This window comes from Telmatherina bonti, assembly GCF_933228915.1.
Source record: "Telmatherina bonti genome assembly, chromosome: 16".
In the NCBI taxonomy this organism is placed as follows: domain Eukaryota; kingdom Metazoa; phylum Chordata; class Actinopteri; order Atheriniformes; family Telmatherinidae; genus Telmatherina; species Telmatherina bonti.
The window spans coordinates 38,781,334-38,799,226 of record NC_136614.1 but is presented as its reverse complement, the minus strand read 5'-3'; positions in this window follow the sequence as shown (position 1 = coordinate 38,799,226).

The window sequence follows — 17,893 nt, the reverse complement described above, 5'->3', positions numbered from 1 at the left end:
TGTTTAATAGCTTCGTAGCCAGTGAATCATGCAATAGAAATACTTTTTACTGTTAAAATGACTTTTGAGTACATTTCAGAGCCTGTACTTTTTACTTTTACTTGAGTAGATATTTGGATTAGTACTTTTTACTTTTACTCAAGTTGTTTTTTTAAATAGGTATTTAACTTCTACTCAAGTAAGAAATCTTTATTTATTTATTTTTATGTATAAACACACATATTTGTCCCAGCAGACGAGCTGGGAGGACATTGTGTCCAATAACCACAAATGTATTTCATTCGTCGTCCTCAGATGTCTTCATCTCCTTTCATTAAAGAAAAGGCTGAATTTATTACAGTCAGATAACTGGAGACTGGAATAAGGAACAATAATTAAACATGTGCTAAATTATAATTCAGTGATATAAAACACTGTCATTTATTGAGTTAAAGAAACAAACAAACAAATGTGTCCTGGACAAATGAGAGCATTTTTCTGATGAACAGTGGGACAAAATACCTGTCAACAGGTGCAGAAATCTGACTGGGAGGAACAGAAAACACCTGACTGGACTGGAAACATCACAGGATTGTTCTATTAAATATTAGTTTATGACTGATGGAACATTTATTATTTTATCATGTTTGTTTGCTTTTTAAAAAAATCTTTCTATTGAACCAGAATTAGAAAATAATGTCATGATTTTCATCAAACTTTTATTTATTATGACTTTAGTCAGTTTCAGTTTTTCTCCTTCTTTAATGGGAGGGTATGAATACATATGAGGACGACTGTATATGTGTCTAACAAGGATTATTTTCCACTGAAGTTAACGTCAGCTTGACAGGATGAGCTGTCAGCCAGAGGAGAGCTCGTCTAAACCGCCTCATGTTGCTCATTTACACACAAAGGAAAAGAAAAAGAAATCAAAGTTAAATTAGTGGCACCGTTTTCTGTCATTTAAAAAATATTTTTGTGTCTTTTTGTGGAAGAATAGGATCAGTAATTAGATAAACTTGGTATATGTAGTTGCCAGGCAACGGAGGACTGGAGCACTATGGGTAATTCTCCTCCACTAGAGAGGCCGTCTTATTTTACTGACAGTAAGCGCATAGTGTGTGCAGACGACGTAGAACACTTTGTTGCCTACGCAGTCTGCGCGCTTGGAAGTGTGCAGACCCTGAACTGAGAAACACCCTATTTCTCAGAAGCTCAGGTCATGTGATTGTGGCCATTTGTTTGTACTGATACTCCATGCCATGTGCCAGTAAAAATGCTAAGCAAGCCCTTTTGGCTGTCTTTTGCATCATTTTCAATCTTTGAATTAAACTGCATCAACATTATATTGACAACAAGGATAATCTGAATTTCTGCTTTTTGTCACCCTGCTATCTGATCACTGTTGGTGCCTTGTTTTTGGGATTTTGGACTCCAGTTGGATGAGGAAGCCTGGAAGGTGAGATATTATTATTGGGTCCTTGCCACAGTTCAAGGTACAAGCTTGGGAGGAATATTGTGAAATAATAACCACGAGTTCTCAAGGGGGTCCCAGAAAAAGATGGCTCTCCTCTGAGTCCTCTTCCTGAGGGGGTCCCGGAAAGGGATGCTCATCCTTTGACTTCTATTCCCCAGGGGGTTCAGGAAGAGGACGCTCCTCATCTGATTCCTGTGCCTAAGGCGGTCCCAGAAAGGAACGCACCCTCTCTGATTTCTGTGCCTAAGGACATCACTCCTCCTCCTTTCCCCATTGCTCCAGTATCCAATGCTGCTCCAGGATCCCAGGTCGGGAGGATATGGCTCTGAATGGGCAGTTGGGTGTGTCTGGGAACTGACTTAAATCCTAATTTTTTTTTTTTACTTCAGCTGGGAATAATCAGGACCAGCATGCTCCATCAGCTGATTGGGGGAGGGCAGGCTTTTTCTCAAGACTTACCTCCATATATGTAGCCCATTCCCTTTTATAGTGTGGATTTTTTTAACAGATATATTGCATGTAGTGTGTGGGTGTGTTTGTAGTGGTGTGAATTTTGGGGGGATCTTGAATTGCATTAGGTTTGGGTTCCTATCCGATTCGACACAAGAACATAAGCATATGTTCACATAAATTATGGCGAATGAAACACACCCTCTCATAAACATGATGACAAATGGCTGATTTATCCACTTTGAGTTAGGTATTCACAACCAGCTTCCCTTTTTTTTCTCTTTTCACTCTAACATGCTATTTTCTTCCCAACACCAATTAGACTGTGAAACCTTTTGGGTCGAGCTTTAGGGTGACAGGATGTGTGTGAGCTTGCAGACTTGATGAGACACTTCACACGTGACCATGAATTGTCTTTTCTATCACATCTTTCGGTCGTTCCTCAACAAATACAACAACTGGGCATGAAATTAATTTACACACATGTAGTCTCTAAAGAGGGACTTCATCCAAACCAAGATCACTTTATTACCATAGCTGAGGCTCCTGCTCCTAAAGACATGACTGCCTTGCGCTAATTCCTGGGCTTAACATCCTGATTTAGCAAGTTTGTCCCTAACTATGCCACACTGGTTGAGCCACTACGCCAGCTGCTGAGATCAAACATGCAGACTAAAATACAGTGGAATGAAACAGCCTTTGACAGATTCAGAAACCTGAAAACATTACTTCCTGAGAGTCCAGCACTCGCCATTTATAATCCCAAGCTTCCTACATTCATCACAACAGATACTTCAGACTACGGACTAGGAGCCGTTTTCACACAAATACATCCAGATCAAGAGAAGCGGATTGTTGCCTTTGCTTCCTAAACACTATCTCCTGCTGAGAGAATGTGCTCTACCACAGAAAAAGAGGCCTTAGCCTGTGTCTGGGCTGTGGAAAGGTGGCAAACTTATGGGTAGGGTCGCAGCTTCACACTTCGAACTGATCACCAAGCTTTCAACACTCTACTTAGAACCAAAGGCATGAACCAGGCTGGTATGAGAATTGTACGGTGGTCTGCAAGGCTGATGTGTTTTCAGTATGGTATTCGGTACCGCCCCGGTGTTCAGAACATCATGGCAGACTGCCTCTCACATGTTCCCCTTCTAGACTCTTACACTGACACGGACGCAGAGCAGGACCTCCTACTGGAGATAGCTGAGGTCTCACCCTACAGACAGCAAAGCCACTTGTAGATTTTAAAGCTGAGTGTGAGGACTGCCTTTCTCAACAGCGACAGGTCATCTTTTCAGGGTGGCCTAAAGTGCAAAAGTCTCTTCTATTTGAGATACCATCATATTTCCTGGTGTAAGACAAACTTGCTGTTGAGGAACCAGTGATCTTCAGTGCTGGTCCCAAAATTCCAAGAGAAAAGGTAATACGGCTTGAACATCAGAGCCACCAGCTCCACACAAAGCAGCGTCTCAAAGAGCTTTACCGGTGGTCAAAGATACATACACTTGTGCACACAGTTCTGTCATCATGCACAATCTGCCAGTCATGTGACTAAACAGCCAGAACTGCTCCTGCTCCACTGCAACTAGTTGAGTTTCCAGATGATCTATTTCAGCATGTAGCCTTTGACATTGTTGGACCATTTGAATGTGGGCCGCATTGAACTAAACCACTAAACTGCATTTCATTCAATATTGTGCCGTCTGATGGTAGCAAATTGTAGTAGCTCTGCCTGCTATCTTGATGAATTAAAGTCCAAACGTATCTCACATAGATAATACCTCAAATTACGTCTTTTTTTTTTTTCTGAGGATTTCATGCCGGTTCGGAGGGTGTGCTGCAAGGAAGATTTTTCTGCATATTTTTGGCTCTTTCAAGACTTGTTATGATGAGTCTCCATGGCAACGAAAGACTTGTTTACAATCGGGATCAACTGATTAACCTCTCCCAAATCAGGATTATCAGCGAAACAACACATCAAGTCCTGATGGAGTTGAAAAAAAAGAGAAGAGGATGCAGAGTGGGAGTCAGACAAAATGCTAACAAGGTCTCAGAAAGAATACAGAGAGTGCAGTATTATGTGCTTCACCGAGACATGGCTGCATGAACACATCCCTGACTGTAATGTGTCTGTACCGGGCTTTAAAACGGTCCGTGCAGACCGCAGTAGACAACACAGCGGAAAGCTAAAGGGTGGTGGAATTGCAGTGCTGGTTAACCAGCGTTGGTGTCATCCTGGACATGTTACTGTCAAGGAGAAGATATGCACAAGGGACATGGAACTGTTAGCTGTGAGCTTCCGTCCATATTATTTACCCAGAGAGTTTACCTGTGTTATTCTGGTAGCGGTTTATATAATACCTGGTACCGCACCAGACACAGCCTGTGACGTCATCAGCTCCGTCGTTGCTCGGCTACAAACACAGCATCCAAACTCATTCATGGCGATCTCCGGAGACTTCAACAACGTCTCCCTCTCTGAAACTCTACCAACATTCCAGCAGTTTGTCAGCTGCTCCACCAGAGAAAATAAGATGTTGGACTTATTTTATGCAAATATGAATAATGGATCCAGTTGTTCTGCCCTGCCTCCTTTAGGAAGATCTGACCATAATCTGGTTCTTCTCACCTCCACCTACAAGCCCATCGTTCAGCAGCAACCAGTCATCACAAAGACTATCAAAATCTGGTCTGCTGAAGCTGAAGATGCTCTTAGAAGAGGCTTTGAGGCTACAGACTGGAACGTCCTCTGTGAACCTCATGGAGACGACATCAACGCCATGACTGAGTGTGTGACAGATTACATAAACTTCTGTGTGGACAGCATCGTCCCAACAAGAACAGTGAGGTGCTTCCCCAATAACAAACCCTGGATCACCAGTGACCTGAAAAAGCTGCTGAACATCAAAAAGAAAGCCTTCAGGGATGGAGACAGGGAGTTATTGAGGGCAACACAAAAACAACTTAAAACCCAAACTAAGAAGTGCAAGGAGGACTACAGGAAGAAGTTAGAAAGTCAGCTCCAGCAGAATAACCTGAGGGATGTGTGGTCTGGAATGAAGAAGATCACCGGCTTCAAGTTAAAGGGGGACCAGCCTGATGGAGGTCTGGACAGAGCTAATGAGCTGAACATATTCTTCACCAGGTTCAGTTCACCCCCTACCTCCAGCCCAACAGACCACACACCCTCCATAAGCCCACTGCTTTCCTGTCACGCCTCCAATCTGTCACCCTGCAGCTCAGTCATGGACCAGAACACAGCTTCATCTCCCTCCACATCAGGACATCCTGAGACCTCCACCTTGTTTGTCTCCTGCAATCAGGTTATGAAGCAACTTGAGAAACTGAACCAGAACAAGGCTGCAGGTCCAGATGGTGTCAGTCCCAGAGTTCTCAAGACCTGCTCAGAACAACTATGTCCGATTCTCCAGCACCTTTTCAACACCAGTCTGAGACAAAATAGAGTCCCAGTGCTGTGGAAAACCTCCTGCCTTGTTCCAGTGCCTAAAAAAACACAACCAGCTGAACCAAGTGACTACAGACCAGTTGCCCTGACATCTCACATCATGAAAGTCCTGGAGAGACTCTTACTGGCTCACCTCAACAAGCAAGTAAACACCTTTCAGGACCCATTCCAGTTTGCATATCGTAATGGATTTGGGGTTGAAGATGCCATCATATACCTGCTCCAGAGAGCACACTCTCATCTGGACCATTCAGGCAGCACTCTGAGGGTCATGTTCTTTCATTTCTCAGTGCTTTTAATACCATTCAGCCTGCTTTGTTATGTGAGAAGCTCCATAAATTCCAGGTGGATACCTCCACAACCACCTGGATCTATGACTACCTCACAAACAGACCCCAGTTTGTGAGACTGAAAGGTTGTGTGTCTGAGATGGAGGTCAGCAGCACTGGTGCACCACAAGGAACTGTACTCTGGCCATTCCTCTTCACTCTGTACACCTCAGACTTCCAGTACAACTCTGAGTCCTGTCATCTGCAGAAATACTCTGATGACTCTGCAGTTGTGGGGTGTATCAGGGATGGACAAGAAGCAGAGTACAGAGAACTGGTCAGTCAGTTTGTTAAATGGTGCGGCGACAATCATCTCATATTAAATAGCAGCAAAACAAAAGAGATGATTGTTGACTTCAGGAGGAAGAAGAATAAACAAAGCACTGTTTCCATCCTGGGAGAGGAGGTGTAGGTGGTGGAGGAATACAAGTATCTTGGAGTTCAGCTGGACAACAAACTGGACTGGAAATGCAACACTGACTACATCTACAAGAAAGGTCAGAGCAGACTGTACTTCTTAAGGAAGCTGAGATGGTTTAACGTCTGCACCAAGATGTTGCATATCTTCTAGAAGTCTGTTGTGGAGAGTGCAGTCAGCTTTGCAGCATCTGCTGGGGTAGTAGCATCAGAACCAGAGACTTGAAGAGAATCAACAAACTGATCCAGAAAGCTGCTTCTGTGCTTGGAGTAACTCTGGAGCCGCTGGAGCTGATTGTCCAAAGAAGAATGCTGCACAAGCTGATGAAGATGATGGAGGATTCTTCACACCCTCTCCACAACACAGTGATGAAACAACAAAGTGTGTTCAGTGAGAGGCTTCTTCAGGTCCGATGTAAGACTGAAAGATACAGAAGATCATTCCTGCCAGCAGCCATCAGCCTCTGGAACAAGACCTCCTCAAATTAATTATCTCCTGTAATATTGAATTTCCCTTTTGGGGGTTAAAGTATTTTTAATTCATCTTCATTTCATTCATTCATGGATTCATGGAGGTTTGCTATCACCCTCATTGATTACTTTCACAAATGGCCAGAGGTAGCCTTTGCTTCTTCTGCTAATACCGAAACTGTCATCACATTTCTAGCTTCTGTGTTTTCACGGGAAGGCAATCCGTATGAACGACTGATAACGGACCGCAATTAACTTCAGACTTTGCAGGTTTTCTTAAAGAAAGGGTTATAAAACAAATTATGGCAAGTGTATATCACCCCCAAGATAACGTTGGTGTTAAAAGATTCAGAGTACGGAAGGACTGCGTTCAGGCATCACAGAAACCATGGAAGTCAACACTGACTGAAATGCTACAGAGTTACCGTGCTACAGCTCAGGTGACAACTGGAACTTTTCCTTTTCAGCTTCTCTGAGGAAGACCAATGAGGACCCAATTAAATGTTCTGCCACTCCAAGGACATGGGACAGTATGAGCATATCAGAGCCAGAGTGGTCCGCCAGGAAACCAGGAGTAAACACTACATTGACTCGAAGAAAAGTTTGAAACCACCCAAGCTCATGGTAGGAAACAAAGTGCGTGTACACAAACCTTACCATGTCGGAAAGGGTGGGATACAGTTTACTGAGCCCTTGTCAATGCAGCAGCAGACTGGACTAAGCACCTACATGACAGAAAGTGGAATGCAGCTCATCTTTCTGTATGCTTAGAGGCAAATGCTGAGCCATTGCAGGCTGGGACAGAGGAAAACACTAGTTCAAAAGACATTTCAAATAGATCACCTGCTTCTAACAGATGGAGATGACTACCAGCTTGGACCAAGAATTATGTAATGAAATAAGTTGAGTAAGAATAGACAGTGAAAAACGTGTTTAAGTTGCTTTGAAATTAATTTTGAAGTCCATACCAGTGATGGTTAAAGTATAAAAGATGATACACGTATTTGGTTAAGCTTAAAAAGTACTATGTTTGTAAGCTAAGTTACCTTAATTTAAATGTTCTTTTACTCCCTTCTATGTTGTAAGAGTGGAGCTAGTAGGATCCAAAGAGCGGACACAGTCAGAGTACTGAGAAAGGTTTATTGGGTTTCCACTGATCCTTGTGAATTCTCCAGCAGGGACTCAGAAGACTGGTAAACAGCAGGGGGTAGGCAGGCAAGCAGGGAACAAGCAGGCAGGCAGGCAAACTGGCAGACAGGCAGGTAGTGTCAACAGACTGGCAGGCTTATCTCTGGCAGGAGGAAGACAAGACAGGTTACAAACTGAAGGTGTGCACAAAGCAATGCAAGCAGAGGCCGAGAGCCGCAGGGCAATCAACAATCTGGCGCTGGGTAGCAGGCAGAGCTGGTCTTAAATAGGTGGTTGTAGATTGCTGGAATGTGGATCAGGTGTGCTCCAGTTCTCAGCTGACCACGCCCACCAGGGAACAGGAATCCCCACATTCTACCACAGCAGCCATGTTTTCCATCCTACTGATAACAGGCTGTAAGTTCTCATAAGCACCCAATATTACTTGCTGTTGTCACAGGATGCAGAACAATGTGGCTGCCGATGGACTTCATTACATCTGGATTTCATTACATCTAAAGGCAATCACTGGTTGATCCTCCCACTCTTTATAAATAGAGCGTTAGACACCTGACGGGAGAAGACTGTGCATATAGGTGAAAGCTGTGCCGTTGGCTGTAGCTCAATTCAAGAGAAGTTGGTCAGTTAGTTTTATATTTTTTTATATCATTGTATAAATTGTTTGTTTAGCTATGCCATAAAGAGAACATATCAGTGATTTCCCTTCATGTTGGCAGACACAGTGCCATTTACTCTGGGCTGACACACAAGGTAACTGACTTGAGCTACTGCCATCGGCACAAGATAACACCTTTTACAGTATAATCGAGGCGCTGCAAAGCAACCAATCAGGAGGAATCTATCCATTTGTGATTGGTTATAATTGTGGCACACTGCTAGCGCTTCTCAATGTGGAGCAAGTTGACAGTACAGATTAGATGTTGCTCACAGTGAGAAAAGATTTTGTTCAAAGTTTAACAGATGTTTGTGCTAAACGTAGTTTTCTGCACTCAGAATTAATCTCTTCACCCTCAAGAGTGAGGGACAATAATAACGCCATAGCAGAGCAGAGGTCTTGGCACTGTTACATAGTTTTAGGCCTCTTGTGGCTGGCAGGTTGCCGGAAAAAACACTGAGTCCATGCTGGATTGGACCAGCATCTGAAAAACCTGTACAGTGAAGGTGGCTGCCTCAACAAAGGCTCGCTCAGACATTATTTTAGACTATTTATTTCTCATTTACAGAACTTTTGCATTATTTTATGGTGTTTGAAAAAAAAGACTTAGTTTTAATCATAGACTGTATATAAAAAGATGAACGGAGCCTCTGTGACATCACATGCGTGTCGTCTCGCCTAGAAAATACAAATATGGGGAAAGAAGTAGGTCTAACAGGGGGGCTGTGAGCATGGTGGATGATTTGCCTCTTTCCCACTGTAGGGACCATTTGAAGTCCCTCTAAGCTTTTCAGTTCTTTCATGCATTCGGACAGATCGGAACTTAGGGACCATGACCCTCAGTTCCTATAACCATTTCAGCTCCTACTCAACTTCCGGGTCTTTCCTTAGTTCCTTAGGAACGCATCTGACGTAGCTGGCTGATGTAGGTGATAGCTACGCCCTCGCGCTGAGCGCCGCTACTTAAGTTCTGCATCTTCAGACCATTTTTAAAAACCACTGTTTACAGAAGCATGGAGAACGCAACTGATAAGTGGACGGACGAGGAAGCCAAAGCTCTGCTGGCAGTTTCTTCAGCCAAAGAAATCCAGAGGGGTTTCAAAGGCTCACAAAGAAATATAAAGATTTTCGCGAAGATAAGTGCTGAACTCCAGAAAGCGGGGATTTTTCAATTCAAATTGTTAAATGAAACTGTTGAGGAGGTTCTTGTTCATTTTGTTTAGCACACATTAGCTCCTGGAACAGTTCTGTACTTGCCTTCTCGCCAAGATGGGATCTGAGGAAGCCTTTAAGTTCACAGATAGTTATTTAGTCTTTGTGAGAGAGCATGTCCTTGAAGGCATCGGGTTTAATAACTCTTAGCACACTTCGAATGATCTCTGTCTCTGGTAAACCTTCTATTACCCTCATCTATCTGTTTACAGATGCTATAATAGGTAATGTCAGAGTTCTGGTCCCCAATCTGTCCCCCTTGCGCCTTGAACTCTCTCCGTTGAAGGTAGGAAAGGTCCTTTAAGGTAACCATTTTCCCAGTGTCAACTGTTGGTGGCATTTGGTGCTGAGGTTGTTGTGATTTTGCTTCACTGTGGCTTATCTGGCAACTGTGTATCATATTAGCTGCGTCTTTAAAGTGCTGCAGCTTTTTGCCTAACTCTTCATACATTGCTTGAAGCCGGTCTACACTTGAGTTGGCAGTGTCTGTTCCAGTGGGCGTGTCCGTGGCAGAGCCCAGTGCAGGTGTAACAGACTGATCGGCCAGCTCCTCTCGGACAACAAGACATCTGCATCTATGTGTACCACTCATACAGCCCTAAGATGTGCCGTGCATATGAGTTTTGTAGTTTCAAAGTACTTTATGGGCATCAGGCCTCATCTCCTGATGGATAGATTTCTGGCAATTCCATAAAGACGGACCGCCACCTGGTCTCTGGGATCCTGAAAGACGGACCTCCACCTGGTCTCTAGGATCCTGAAAGACGGACCTCCACCTGGTCTCTGGGATCCTGAAAGACGGACCTCCACCTGGTCTCTAGGATCCTGAGTATTATAAGTATTAATAATTACTATAATAATATTATAAGTATTATTATCATTACTAGTAATAATAATAATGATTATTATAATTAAGCATAATTTATAATGCTGTTTTTCATTTGCTCATACCTTCTTTTAAGTTCTACTAATTTAAACAAATTTGATATCAAAACGTTCCTCTCAGTCAGCAGATGGTTGCTCTCAGTTTTCTACTGTTTAACTTGAGTACTTTTTAAAATATTTAACTTTAAAAACGTTATATTTTACCATTGGAATTAATGCAGAACTCCAGAAAACTCCACAAGATGTTCCTTATTAAACAGTGAAGCAAAACATCACATGCGTCCCGGATGTAAACATACTGTGTCGGTTTCTCAGCCTCAGGACGCTGCTGGGCAGCAGCGGCTCTAGAAATACGTGCTAGATGTCACTGTGTCATCGAACACGTCAGGGATGCAGAGTTTTAAGGTCGGAGAGTGACGTAATGTGTCTTTAGTTTAACTTTCAACTCATATCTGTTGTGCTTTCTGTTCTGGTGTGTGGCTGTAGTGAGCGTACCTGTTTACTTGGGCAAAACTGTACACACATACACATATACATACATACACATACACACATGGTTTACTGTCAGCATGCCTGATTGTAAAATCTGACGGCAGCAGGGAGGAAGGACCTGCGGTAGCGTTCCCTCACACAGAGGTGTTCCCCATCTGTGTAGGATGGTAGCCAGCATCCTTTTTACATACTTCTTCGGAAAACATCGTAAATGATGATTTTCATCATGAGGAAGAAGCTGTTGTGGTAAAACCGGTTTACTTGGAGCTGAAATACTGGATGTCATCACACAGCTTGTAAATAAAGGTTGAGTCTTGTGAACGGTGACGGGTCCGCTGTGTTTAGGGGATAAGAGGGGTGAGGAGGGAGTCTCACTGATTACTGCCGCCTGGTGGTGGTTTGTGGTAGCAGCAGTTATGTGGTTTTGCTCATTCCCTGGCGTCCAATGACCCCCGGCTGCAGCCTGGAGAATAGGGCGAGGCTGGAAATTGGGCGGAGTTGTATGTCAAATAGGCGTGGTTAGACGGGCAATGGCTGTAGGAGTCATAGACATCATATATATTGTATCACGTTGCCTACACGAGCTGACGTCTCATCATGCCACAATCTTGGATGGGTCTCCATGCTCCTCCAATGCATTTATTTGTAAGGTGTAGGCCCAACCACAACAACAACTTTGTGAATTTTTACCTGATTTTTCTCACAGTTTTGTTTGTTAGAAAGGACAGAGATATTATGATACAGATCACTGCAAAACATTAAAAACAACATGCTGACATAATTCTATTTACCAAAGACATAATGTAGCTGCAATATAAATGAATGTATAAATGAAGTTGATACAAACATGTTTGATTGTTTATTGATGCATTTGGATTTATCTATGTTTATCTGATCAAATAAATTATAATTCAACCTTGTGAAATGTTAAGCGTCAACATCAGCGCCTCTCTGACAGCTTGGTGGGAATTTCTTAAAAAAAACAATTCACAACTCACACCTATCTGGAACAACCCTGACATTCTTTTAAACAAAAATATGATCAACTTTAAACAATGGATTAATAAAGGACTTAATTATTTAGAGCATATTATCCGTAACAGAAGAATTTAATCTTTTGACACTCTATCATCACAATATGGAATTAATAGTAGCAGATTTCTAGAATATCAGCAACTCAAATCCATTATACTTAGGAAATTCCCCCTTCATCAAATAGACTTGGAACTTCCTCCCACAGTAGCAGAATTTATGGAACTTCGTAGCCCAAAGTTACTTTCAAAAATATACAGGTCGATGTCAAAAATAGATGATTGAAATTCCTTGCCAACTTCCAAATGGGAGGCAGACCTATCTATCAGTCTCAGTCAACCTTCTTGGCTGCAAATATGTCTAAATGCTTTTAATATGACAGACAGTTCAAATCTACAACTCATCCAATACAAAATCCTTCATAGAACACATTACACAGGACAAAGAATGTTCAAGATGGGTCTAAATCACTCAGAGATCTGCACACAGTGCACATGTAACGCAGTAGATAATTATTTACATGCTCTATGGCTCTGTCCACCTGTTCAAAATGTCTGGAATAAGGTTTGTGGGGAATTATCAACATGGTTCAGATGCAGCATTCCTGCATGCCCCAAGCTTTGCTTACTGGGAGACCTTAGTGACATCAACATGGACCTTAACAACACACACACACTATTCTTGTGGCCCGATGTATAGCAAAAAAACAAACAAAAAAACAAACAAACAAACAAAAAAACTATCCTATTAAACTGGAAGTCCAAAAGAAGTCTAAGTATTAATCACTACAAAAATCTCCTGTTGGAACACATAAGTCTCCAGATCACATCTGCTTCCATCAAAAATGAATCGGCCAATGCTCTCTCTCCCTGGACCCTGCTAATTAATCACATCACCTAATGGGAAGGGAGGCTGGGACCTTGGCGGCCCTGGGGGGTGGATTGGGGGGACTTGGGGTCCTCGGGGCGGGGCGGCTCTCGGGCCGGGGGTCTGGGCAGGTCATTGCTTTGGGCGCTGCTCGCCTGGCCCGCTTGGAGCTCTGGTGGCCCAGAGGCTGGGGTCGCTTGGGGGCGGGCCGGGGGGCGGCCGGGAGTTCGGGGCGGTCGGGGGCTGGCCTGGGCTGGGTGGCCGGGTTGCTGTTGTGCGGGCTGCGTGGGGGGCCGGGGCCCCCGGGTTTCAGGGCTGCCTCCCTCCGGGATGGGGGGGCCTGGCCTGGACCTGGGGGGCCTTGGTCGCCTGGGGCATGCCCTCGGGGTCGCGCTGCTATGGTACCTGGCGGGTTCCCTGGGGATTGTGATGTGTCCGTAGAGGGATGGGGTTTGGTGCGGGTTGGTAGAGGGAGGGGGTGGGGGGAGGGGGCGCATAGGAGGTGGGGGGAGGAGGGCGGCATGGGAGGGGGGGGCGGTGTAGGAGGTGGTGGATGGGGGGGACGTGGGAGGGAGGGGGATGGTTGGGAATGGGTGGGGTAGGAATAGGGTCCATGGCGGAGGGGCTCCTCCCGTCGGCGGCAGTCTTGGCGTTGCTGGTGGCGCCGGGCCCCGGACCTGGATAGATGTCTGGGTGGGAGCCGGGGACTCTCCGGCCCCTGGAGTGCTGGCGCTGGGCCGCCGGGGATGGGGGGACGACCGGGGTGCTGCCTCCTGCAACGTGGAGTGTGGAGAGTTCAGGTCTGGGGCCTGCAGTCTTCTGGCTGTCGCTGGGGGGGGGACTGGGAGGGAGAGGGAGGATTGAATGGGAGGGGGTGTGTGGGAGGGAGGGGGGTATGTATAATGGGAGGGAGGGGGGGGGCGGGGAGGGGGGGGGGTGGAGGAAGGGGGGGGTGGGAGTGTCCTTGTCCTTGGGGATCCCGCCCCTGGTATCGTGGTGGCGCCGGCCCGCGATGGTTTTGCTCTGGGTGGGCGGGGCCCGCTGGGTCTTGGCCGGGGCTCTGCCGGGGGGAACGGGTGGTCCTGGGGCCTGTGGGCTGCCGGCTCTCTGTGCCGGCGTGCCGTCGCCCTGTGCTACCCGGTGCCCCTGCCTCGTGGCGCCGGGTGGCGCCTGCCTGGAGGCTTCCACTGCTCTGGGCTCGGGGGACGGAGGCTCTCTCTGCTTTGCCTGCCCGGGCTCTGTGCGCGGTGGGCTTGCCGGGCCCTGGGGGCCTTGGCTTCCTCCCCTACACCTCGGGTCGTGGTCGTGCTCCCCTACAAGCACTCAGCTGATCTTTGATTGCATGATCACAGGTTGAACAGTCACACGTGCACGCCCACATGCGCTCATCTTCCCATCTGCTTCCTACTAAATGTTGCTGATGACTCTCTGTAGGTATGTTTAATAACGGTTGGTATTGGAATTGTTATTTTATTCATTCATTTACTTTTTTTTACTTTTATTTTTCATTTTTTGTCTGTTTTTGAATATTGTCATTATCCTACTTATGTCTTGTTGTATTTTTTCAGTACTTTATATTGTTTTGCAAATACTGTAACTTTAGCAGCTTAGACACGCCTTTCTTTTCTCTCTCTCTTTTTCCTCCTTTCATTTCCTCTTTTTTTTTCCTCTTTCGCTGCCAGGTCCAGCTCGGCCATATCAAGACTGACGATGATTGCAAAATGATAAAAGGAAAAAAAAACAAATAAAATAAAATAAAATAATTATCATAATAATAAAAATATTCAGATTATCAATGGCAGCTATTTACATGAGATGTCTCCCTTGACAGAGAAAATCTGCGTGCTAGAAAAATATGGCACGCAGATTGTTCTGTATGCTGAGATGCTGGACAGGACAGGTTTAAAAAAAAAAAAAAAAAAAAAAAAAAAAAAAAAAGATATTGTTATGATACAGATCCCTGCAGAACATTAAAAAAACAACATGCTGACATAATTCTATTTAACAAAGACATAATGTAGCTGCAATATAAATGAATGTATAAATGAAGTTGATACAGACATGTTTGATTGTTTATTGATGCATTTGGATTTATCTATGTTTATCTGATCAAATAAATTATAATTCAACCTTGTGAAATGAAACTCCACACGATCTGCTTTCAATATTCTGCCGGTTATAACAACCGTATGCTGAACAAAATACAGGAATAGTTGCTGCTTTCTCTTGACTACAGTTCACTTTTTCTTTTATTTACATCTATTAATTTATCTATATGGAGATACAGTTGTATAAGACTGAAAAAAAAAGTATTGTATGAAAACTGTGCAATTCAGAAGTTACTCAGAAAAACACTAGCAAAACGTAAACCTCCGACAAGGCCTTTAAAAGGTTCCTGGATCCAAACGGTGATCTGGATCAGCACCAAAATTAAATCAGTTCTTCCTTTTCAGTCCTGAAAATTTCATGAAAATCCCTCACCAGGGAGGTCCAGGAGGCATCCTGACCAGATGCCCGAGCCACCTCAACTGGTTCCTCTCGATGCGGAGGAGCAGCGGCTCTACTCTGATCTCCTCCCGGATGACTGAGCTCCTCACCCTATCTCTAAGGGAGAGCCCGGCCACCCTGCGGAGGAAACTCATTTCAGCCGCCTGTATACGAGATCTGGTTCTTTCGGTCACGACCCACAGCTCATGACCATAGGTGAGGGTAGGAACGTAGATTGACTGGTAAATGGAGAGCTTCGCCTTCTGGCTCAGCTCCTTCTTCACCACGACAGACCGGCGCCTAGAAATTCTGTCCATATGTTATGAACAGAATCGGTGATAAAGGGCAGCCTTGGCGGAGTCCAACCCTCACCGGAAACTAATCCGACTTACTACCGGCAATGCAGACCAAGCTCTGACACCTGTCGTACAGGGACCAGACAGCTCGTACAAGGGGGTCCGGTACCCCATACTCCCGGAGTACCCCCCACAGGAGCCCCCGGGGGACACGGTCGAATGCCTTCTCCAGGTCCACAAAGCACATGTAGGCTGGCTGGGCAAACTCCCATGCCCCCTCCAGGACCCCAAAGAGGGTATAGAGCTGGTCCACTGTTCCGCGACCAGGACGAAACCACACTGCTCCTCCTCAATCCGAGATTCGACTATCCGGTGGACCCTCCTCTCCAGGACCCCTGAATAGACCTTACCAGGGAGGCTGAGGAGTGTGATTCCCCTGTAATTGGAACACACCCTCCGGTCCCCCTTCTTAAAAAGGGGGACCACCACCCCAGTCTGCCAATCCAGCGGTACTGCCCCCGATGTCCACGCGATGCTGCAGAGGCGTGTCAGCCAGGACAGCCCCACAGCATCCAGAGCCTTAAGGAACTCCGGGCGGATCTCATCCACCCCCGGGGCCTTGCTGCCAAGGAGCTTTTTGACCACCTCAGCGACTTCAGCCCCAGAGATAGGAGAGTCCACCCCTGAGTCCACCAGCTCTGCTTCATAAGAAGATGTGTTGGTAGGATTGAGGAGGTCTTCAAAGTACTCCCTCCACCGACCCACAACGTCCCGAGTTGAGGTCAGCAGCTCCCCACCTCCCCTGTACACAGTGTTGATGGAGTACTGCTTCCCCCTCCTGAGCCGCCGGATGGTGGACCAGAATCTCCTCGAAGCCGTCCGGAAGTCTTTCTCCATGGCCTCGCCGAACTCCTCCCATGTCCGAGATTTTGCCTTGGCAACAGCCACAGCCCATTTGGACTCAATGTCCCCCGCCTCACTCGGGACATGGTTGAAGCTCTGCTGAAAGTGGGAGTTGAAGCTCACTCTGACGAGGGACTCAGACGTTCCCAGCAGACCCTCACAACACGTTTGGGCCTGCCATATCTGACCGGCTTCCTCCCCCACCATCTGAGCCAACTCACCACCAGGTGGTGATCAGTTGACAGCTCCGCCCCCCTCTTCATCTGAGTGTCCAAGGCATGTGGCCGCAGGTCCGATGATACGACCACAAAATCTATCATCGAACTGCGGCCCAGGGAATCCTGATGCCAGGTGTACATATGGACACTCTTATGTTGGAACATGGTGTTCGTTATGGACAATCCATGACGAGCACAGAAGTCCAATAACAAAACACCATTTGGGTTCAGAGGGGGGGGACCATGCCTCCCAATCACTCCCCTCCAGGTCTCACTGTCATTGCCCACGTGAGCATTGAAGTCCCCCAGCAGAACAATGGAGTCCCCAGAAGGAGCACCCTCCAGCACTCCCTCCAAGGACTCCAGAAAGGGTGGGTACTCTGAACTGCTGTTCGGTGCATAAGCACAGACAACAGTCAGGACCCGTCCCCCCACCCGGAGGCGGAGGGAAACTACCCTTTCATCCACCGGGGTAAACCCCAACGTGCAGGCACCAAGCTGGGGGCTGATGAGAATGCCCACACCTGCTCGGCGCCTTTCACCATGAGCAACTCCAGAGTGGAAGAAAGTCCAGCCCCTCTCGAGGGTTCTGGTTCCAGAGCCCAAGCCATGCGTCGAGGTGAGTCCAACTATATCTAGTCGGAACCGCTCAACCTCGCGCACAAGCTCAGGCTCCTTCCCCACCAGAGAGGTGACGTTCCACGTCCCTAGAGCCAGCTTCTGCAGCCGGGGATCGGACCGCCAGGGTCCCCCTCTTGCTGCCGCCCAGCTCACACTGCACCCGACCCCTACGGCTCCTCCCGCAGATGGTGAGCCCACGGGAGGTGGGGCCCATGTAACCCTTTCGGGCTGAGCCCGACCGGGCCCCATGGGTAAAGGCCCGGCCACCAGACACTCGCTCGCATACCCCACCTCCAGGCCTGGCTCCAGAGGGGGGTCCTGGTAACCCGCGTCCAGGCAAGGGAACATTTATGCCCAGGTTCGTCGTCATCATAGCAGTCGATGAGCCGTGCTTGGTCTGGTCCCTCCCCTAGACACCTGTTTGCCATGGGTGACCCTACCAGGGGCATAAAGCCCCCGACAACATAGCTGCTAGGATCTTCGGGAC